Raw genomic sequence first — 8,938 nt, 5'->3', positions numbered from 1 at the left:
GGCTGGGGGAGCGGCGGGGCGGGGCGGGCAAGGGGTGGGAGGCCCGCCGGGCAGACGATCAATACTCGAGAGTGACAGTTGCACACGCCACTGCGCAGAAGGCCTCCCACACCGGCCCTGGCCCGGCCCGGCGCAGCTCTGGGTCCCAAAGCCCAAAGCGGAGACAATTAGCCGCCACACATGCAGGAGGGCGGCAAGGCGTCTGCTGCAGCGCCACAGAACTCGCGGTTGAGACTTCACTTCACTTTGAAGCCGTTGGGGCCTGCCGTCGGTCGGCCTATGCGGTGGTGCCTTTCGCGTTGCTCCACCGCAGCCACCGCCGCGGCGGCAGCCCGTTTCCTTAACGGCCATAAATAAACAATTTAGACCTTACGCCTGTGTACTTTCGCCATTAATTTCCCCGACGCCATATTTGCGTAAGCATATGGTTCGCCTGGGAGCCTTGGGGCACCTGTGTGTGTGTGTGTGTGTGTGTGTGTGTGAGAGGGGGGGGGGGTCTTTATAGGCCCAACGAGTTACGGGAGACCAACGGCAAACTAACTTCTGCAAACACAAAGGGCATTTTTCATCAGGGACGTGTACTCCCCCTCTCATCTCCTGGCATGTGCCTGGTCAGAGCTCCCGGGCTTGAAAGGTGTTTCAAAGCGGGTGGCAGCCGCATGGCAGAATGGTGCCTGCCGGTTCCTTGCGCACGGAGCCGCACGGACAAGGAGTTGTCATGTCGCCGTCACGCGTGGTGTGTGTGGGAGGCAACGCGGCCAAGGACCGAGCGCGTCCTGCCTGCTGTGCTGCCCTGATATCTGCCTCCCCGGCTCCGGGTCCTTGGGAGAGCCAGGCTGGTCCAAGCTATCTTTCGCTCGCTCGCTCCCCGGTCCTCCAAAAGCACATATACGAAATTCAAATACACAAACACGCACAAAAGCGGAAGGATTCCGAGGTCCTTCTTCTAGTCTACATTCAAGTATGCCCCTTCCGCAGGGACTTGTATGCCCCTTCTGCAGGTGACTTACCACTTGTGTGTTACCACAGCAAACATTTTTCCGTGAAGTCCCCGGTTGATTTCGGGAAAGCACTTCACTTCACTTTTCTTGCCTTATATTTTTAGGTAATATAAGAACTTTGAAGGAAAGAACGGGTATTTGATGGAATTTTGACGGGAAATCGGTTCAAAAACAAATCTGAGGACGGCCCAGCTTCATTTCTACCGGCACGGCTCACAAACCATCAAAAATACGAAATTAGTAAAACACGAAACTTCGTCAACTTGTGATCTGCGCATGCGCCAGAGAGAACCGGAAATTTTTCCGGAAACAAACTGGGAACTTCGCGGGAAAATGTTTGCTGTGTACAGTTACAGCTCCAATACCAAACTTATACTCTCATGGCGGAAAGTTACGTTATTTGTAACGTAAACACATACCTAAATTGCATTATTTTCGCGTTCCTAGTACAGGGGAATTAGTATCCTTCTTTCAAATTAAATGCCGAAAACAGTTGTAAGAAATCGCGAATATTGATATAGAGGTAACGCGAAAGTTGCTTTGTTGCACCTTGCAGGCTCCATATCACTCGTAAGAAATTACATAACGTAAAATGCCCATCGAACTTTACATTGCAAATTACGTAACGTGAAAAATTATAACGTGAAGCGTAAGAAATGTAACGAAATTTTCATAAAGTTTGCCGGCCCCTACCCTTCCCTTGCGTGGCACGGCAACTGCTCTGGCAAATCAAGGTGCTAAGTACCAACTTTAAAAGTCATTAAAGATTCAAAGCGTTTGAAAATTTTGCACTTTGCAATGCAAAGGCACTAAAACTACAAATAAAGGCACTGATTTTTGGCACATTGAGGGCTTTTTAGTGGGTACTAAACTGGAAATTGCTTTAGCACTCCTGGCAATGGCAAGTCACGGCTGCTTCAGCTGCTTTAGCACCTTGGTATTTCCAGTGTGACCACTTCTGGTTGTAGTGCTGTCAAGAGTTTGAGTCGAGCAAAATGAAAGACTCTTGAACTTGCCCAAAACTGCCCCAAAATGACAACAGTTCGGGTTGTTATTTTTTTTTTTTTGCAACGGCGCCGAACAGTGTGGGCGTCCTTCCGGCACAAGGGTCCTTACTCACAGGCTCTCTCAGGAGGGCGTCGGGCTGTCAGTCAAACGATCCTCTTTCCGTCCCCTTTTCTCGGCTTGGAACACGACGACCGGCAAGTAGTAGGGTCGGATGGAGAACCAGTGACAGCAGCTACCCGCACTGAAAATGACTCTATACGTAACAAAATAGTCATGTTATGTGCAAAGTATACCATTTGCTACTTGAATTTCAAATTTAAATAGATCTGTTGCTGTTATACAATCTGCTTAACATAACAAAAACACTGTTAAAAAAGTTGTGAAATTTCACATCAAAATCAGCTGTAAAATTGCAAACGTGGTTGGGAAATTTCATAACATTGTCAATTTTGCAATTAGTTATTAAAATTCATAACGGTTTTCTGAAAATTCAAATCTGTCTTCTGAAAATTAGGAAACATTTGTAATTTTACAATTTGCAATTGTAAAATTGTGATCACTCTATCGGAAATGTTAGATTTGATTGTAATTTTCCGATTGCAGTTTTTAATTTTGCGAAGTTAAACCAAATGAAACAGGACCTGCACAAGTCCTCCATCAGGTTTACTACAGTAACAACGAACCTCCACACCTATAAGCCCGTTGTGACTTTGGACTTTCATACGACGAAACAGCAATTGTACTTCAAAGAACTGCCACCAGATGGCGTTGTGGTCAGCGCGTCTCTTCCAAGAGAATTATTAGTATTTAACTAAAATTTGCACAAGAAACTGACATGTATTTTTGTGTGGTATGATCTGCAACACAATGCTGTAAGTGGCTACGCATTTGTTTTTGAGCAAAAAGTCACGCAAATGCCCCAAATAATTAGTCTAATTCCAGCGCGCGCCGGTCCCCGCTACCTCTCCCCAGTTAGGTACGGCGCCATTCGCACTCGTTCAGTAGGGGGCGCATGTGACGCGCTCCCGTATTTTTGTTGTCACTACACCTTAAGAGGTAACTGGCACTCCTTCAGCTCAATCAGCTGATCCCTTGACCGTTTGGTATCACGTTCTCCATGTTCATGGCAAATTACTTCAATCTTGTAAACCTTGATGTTTTGAAAATTCACATTAACGTTTTTAATTTTCAGATCGCAGATTCTGAAATTTCAAAACACGTTTGCAAACTTTTTTACAATTGTTTTAGTTTGTAATTTTACAAACATTGAATTGCGTAAAAAGTTGCCACAAAAATTTGTAAAATTACAATCGATTTTTTTAACAGTGAATGTTATTGCAAATGTTTTGTACAGGTTGGTCCATAGACAAATTTTTCTTACACTGTACCGGCGGGTGTGTTGCATACTCACACGGGGCCCGGGCCACAAGACGCCGTGGTGAGCGACGGTATAGGCAAGCCCGTCCGCGCCTTTGCACTTGTGTAATTTCTCTTCCAATCTGCATGATTACATGCAAAACGCTTGTCCCTCAGTTTTCCCGTGTATCCTCTCTGTGTTCATTCTCTGTAAACCCATAACAGACGACCATGCACATACAGGGGACGGTGTGCTTGTGCACAAGCAAGTGCGTGCCTGCGACTGTTACAACAGCGTGCCTAGCAGGCGCACACTACTTGAAGCACTTGCTCGGCCCATGTTGCTTGACGCGGCTATACTAGTACTCTTGGTGACATTTGCGTTTGATTCCTTTTTCGGTTTGCGAATCATCACGCCGCACTTTATCCCGCACGGACCGACCGGGTCGATTGCTGATACGGCCTCCTCCCCTCCGCCACCACCCACCTGCTCATCTCCCCTTCTCTCTCTCTCTCTCTCTCCCCCCCTCTCTCTCTCTCTCTCTCTCTCTCTCTCTCCCTCTCCCTCTCCCTCTCCCTCTCTCTCTCTCTCTCTCTCTCTCTCTCTCTCTTGCGCGCTCTCTTTCTCGCTCTCCTGAGCCAATGCTCTGGTCCTCCACGTCCCTCCCTGCCCGCCTTTCCCCTGTTGAACCAGAGAGGGGCCGTTGAACCCGTGGCCTACCCAAGCCACCCCCAGGCGTCACCGTTCCCTCCCCTCCCTCTCCCCCTGAGCTGTTCGATACTCGCTGGCCCAGAGCGCGTCGTTGCCACGGCAGGGTACCCCGGAGAGGGCGGCGCCCAAGTACCCTATAGATGGGGTACGTGTGTGAATCTCGATCCACTTGCCTGTAGTGCACCCTCGCTGCTGCAGTCAGCGGTGGAGCTGTGCAAGAGCGGCCCGGAGACGCTGCACAGTGCTCTCGATTGCAAGAGCGGCCGCGGCCGATGTCCTCATGTACAAACGTTCACTTGCCCAAAACGCTTGCAGAAGTATCAAACACAGTATCCGTAAATGCCAGACTATTCACTGGAAAAACTAAGGTGACATGCCCTCACGTTTCTGGATGCACTCTCTAGAGAAAACGCTTCCTGATGCTCTCTCTCTCTCTCTCTCTCTCTCTCTCTCTCTCTCTCTCTCTCTCTCTCGGTGTGATGCTCTATCCTTTTGCATGGAGCACAGTGCATCTGTTCTACCCCGAGAGTGCATGATAACATGTGACACACATGTCTCACTTGTGTTTCCAGTTTTCGCAAGGGCTTATCGTGGCAGAACCCCAGAATGATTATTAGTACAACCGCATACATGTTCCGTTCGGAAATTTCTTCTACTCCAGCCAGAGAAGCCCTCCATATAAAAGGGTCCAAAGGGGTAAAGATGCAAAACTAAACTTCGTCACTTTCCCCACTCCCATCTTGGTCCGAAATACGGCCATGTTGGAGAACATGCCCGCATTACAAGATCCCTTTCTTTTTGAATAAAACCTCGGTTCCTATGCTTCTCACATTGCCCTCTGAAATAGGTGTGCTGTTAGGGTCTGTTATGGTCCGCTGAAAGTTTGAAAGAGCGTGTTTGGGCTCACACCGTACAGTTGCACACTGGCACGTGCTCTAAGATTGAACAGCTGCATTGTTCTCTGGATTCAGCAACGATTAACGATCCCTGATACTTATCGTGTATCTTCAGTGCAACAGGAATTTAAACCCCTCTGATTCTGGTGGTAATACTCCAAGCCGAAAGGGTTATTCAATTCCTTTTTGTTGTGATATTGCATGCCATGTACACTGATCAGCAATCATCAATGCTAAGATGAAGGATTATTTTTTTTAGATATTTGACGAATGCTTTTGGAAAGTGGATGACATTTTCAGTTTCCTCGTGAAAAGAGCTTTCTAACGAGCCAGCAATTTAAATAGGCAGTGTCCGTGTTCCAAAAAGGTTTTCATGGTTTTTGGACACACGGCTAAAAGTTTGCGAAGCAGTTTTTCGTAACCTACAAAATAAACAGAAGTACGCTGGAAAAACTTGTGTGACATGTGTCACTTCAATTCTGTGACCAGTTTAGGTCACACCATGTAGTGTGAGTGTGATATGAGCTTCGTCCGAACTAATTGATTAAACATAGCTATGCTAAGAAGTATAGACATCACATAGGAGGTCAGACCAAAACGTGGCCAAAAATAGTCACATAATACACGCGACATACCAAGGATGTCGCACTTATTATGTGACAAACGTTTTTCAGTAAAGCCTACGAGGAAATCCTTTGAATCGCGTTTGTAATGATGGAGCAATCGCTGTAAAGAAATCCTGCAACGTCTTACATTAAAATGATTTTGTGTCGCTCGTTTAGAATAAAGATTTAAGAGTTTTAAATTGTAGTTTGAATGAATGGTTTCAAACTTTTGTTAAAATGATGATTTTTTAAAGTGATGCTTTGTAATTAAAACAATTTAGATTTGTATTACAATGCTTTTCTTTTTTAACACAACGCACTAGACGTTTCCTAGTGCGGCTTTGGCGCCCGTCTCTGCGTTACGCTTCGCACTGCCGAGCGTAGGTAGGTAGCGGCGGCCCCAGGACATGTTTGCAGACACGCTGTTGACTGCCGTATTCAATATTCAGGAATCAATAAGACTGCTACTCTGTCGCCCGCACGCCCCGCCCTTGAGGTGTTCGTTAGATAGCGACTAACACAAGGTCACTAACAAAGTCTGCCAACATTGCGTTGACTCAGTCGCCGCCGCACCGTGACCGAGATAACAAACAACACACCTTTTTGGGTTCAGTCACCCAGTACTCTTCGCCACCATAATTGTATTATCACTGCTTTCTGACGCAAACTGTGATAGAAATCTTTGTCTTTCAATACGATTACCACAAAAGCGGGTTTTCCGACGGGCTTTCCTTGACAGAGTCAACAGGGTCTATTGTGAGGCCAGGTCCCGATCTGTTCCAGGCTGAACAAACTCCCAGGCGGCCCGACAACAAAAGCGCCAGATATTTTTACTTTCTTTGAAAACAGAAGTGACGGCGTAGAAGAGGGGGTGTCCACGTGATAGAAGCACGTGCTGCAACACGGGCCCAGAGAGGGAGGTCGGGGCCATGCGATGTTCTTTAAATGTAGACTCATTGACGCGTTGCCCGACCCAACGTCAACTGTAGGGCATCAAAATTGTCGTTTAAAAATCGCAAGCGGTACATCTGCAGCTCACACGACCCGGTCACACCCTGACTGGGGGCGTGCAGCAGCAACCTCTTCGTGTAATAGTCAGGCGACTGCAAATATTTGATCGAAACTGCGAATAATAGAAGATAACAGCTGTGAATAATAGAGCTCTTCGCTTAGCCCTCACGCACACAAACACCAGCACTCTTTCTCACACACACTCTCACACACATACAGTGCGAGATCGGACGTCGCGCGTAAATTTTTCAGGGGGATAGGCAGGCGTGTATCCACGAGGGGAGTCCTGCAGAGGCCACACCGCGCCACGCCACGCCACCGCCGCTCAGGTCATCTTGACGGGCCCTGGCATTTTGCGGAAGTCCTGGATAACTATTTTTGACGGTGTTGTGGATCGTTCGTTTTTCGCCGGGCCAGCAGCACCGCCGTTCTGTGCCGTGCAAGGCCTCAGTGGTGTCGACCGCCTGGCCGTGCACGGCGATCAGCTCTTTTTACTCGGCATAGAGGCCACGCGACGACGACCTGGCTCTCTCTCTCGCTCTCCCTCGACCAGGGCCTGGCTACTGCCTTAGCGATAATGGGCGGTAATGGTCGTCAAGGTGGTGGAATAAGGATGCAGGGGTCCCCTCCCCCTCCCACTCACCCTCTCTCTCTCTCTTTCGACACCACCGAGAGAAAATAAACCACACGGGTGGCAGACGGTTCTCTTGAAGGTTTCGGCCGGTCTCCTCTGGACGCGGTTTAGATAACGACAGACGTCACAGGTGTTTGTGCTTGGCGCCCAGTAGCGTAGTGCCTCCCGAAAGTCACCTCCAAAGCATACGGGCGGCCGGGGAGGCCTGGCCGGGGCCGCAGGGGCCAACCGGCCAACCGTTAGCGGGCAGCAAGAACAGCGCCAAAATCGAATAAGCATCGTGACCACTCTATGACCCGATCGACCGACCCGAATCATGACCCGGCCCAGCTGAAATGATCTTTTTATTTCTTTTTAATACAAAAACTCGCCCCGCGCGCTCGAGCCATAAAAGAAACGCATAGCGCTCTGGAATTGGAATTGGTGTCTGGATCTCCGCGCCACGCCACCTTCGAGAGTCGAAGCACCGCAACCAAGGACTCGCGCAGGTCAGAGAGGACGAGAAAGAAATCGCCATGTATTTATCGCAGCGGGCAGAGAGGCGGGCGCGTCCCCGGACCACCCTGTCGCACTGGCGGACCAGTTGTGGTTTATCTGAGGAATCTGCCTCCTACCATTTTTCGATTGGAGATTAATGTTTGTACAAAAACACACAAATACATTCTGCGCGTAGTTTTTAACATTTTTAGGTAAACGTATTGAGTTTTAAGTCCACACTGTAAGGGCTCGGCTTTGTATTACGAAGAGCAGGCTTTGTAAGGAACGAAGAGTGCAAAGACGTAAGAATGTGTCATCTGACTGTAATGTTAGTGTTAACGTTTTTCCGTTAATTTTTCGCCGAAAAAAAACCTACATTTTTGTGAAAACTTGCGTCTACGCGTTGCTTTCTTTCGATAAAAGTTTTCAGGTCCACAGTAAGTTTCTAACGAAGAGCTGCTATATACAAGGAATTTGGCAGCGTCACTGTTGTAGATTTCCTGTAAATGTCTATAACAAATACTTTGTATGACGAAGGGTTCGGCTTCGTCATACGAAGGGCACGTCGTGTGTCTGTTACGAAAGTGGTGCTCTCTTTTATTCAAAGAAAATAAGTTTGTAATGGTGGTTACCGATCCTTCGTACGTACAAACAATTCCTCATAATATGAAGACTGCTCTTTGTAAGGACACTGTAAAAAATATTGGGAATTTTACTAGCTACTGGGTGGGGAAATTTCATGTACAGAAGTCGGGGATTTGCAATACATGGGTTCGAGATTTACCTACTGGAATGTAAAGTAGCCTTTGCATGCCACCTGCGCTGGGAAAGGATCCTTTCCTGCCCACGCAAGGAAATTTACGGACAACATCGACTGCAAATTTCCCAGCGTGGGCAGGGAAGGATACCGTTCGGCACCCAAAGATTGCGAATTTCCCCACCCCGGCGAGGAAATTGCGTGACCGTGGGCGGAAAAGCGTACTCGTGTAGCCCATTGCCTGCAAATCTCCACGCCGCGGGAGGGGATTTCGCCGCCCTTGGTCAGGGAACATCCACCAGCGCAACACGCCGGCTGCTAATTTCCTACAACCAGAGCTTGCCGAGCGCCTGCCTGGTAGGCAACGTGGAGGCAGGTGCGCATCCAAGTGTGGCGGTTGGCCTACCACAGGCGCCGTGGGCGGGGAAGGCGTTCGTTCTACCACCACCATCCCGCTCGGCGTCCCCACTACCACCCCCTC

This window comes from Frankliniella occidentalis, unplaced genomic scaffold (assembly GCF_000697945.3).
Source record: "Frankliniella occidentalis isolate FOCC.00 unplaced genomic scaffold, Focc_3.1 Scaffold170, whole genome shotgun sequence".
Classification (NCBI taxonomy): domain Eukaryota; kingdom Metazoa; phylum Arthropoda; class Insecta; order Thysanoptera; family Thripidae; genus Frankliniella; species Frankliniella occidentalis.
Note: the sequence above shows the minus strand (reverse complement) of the source record.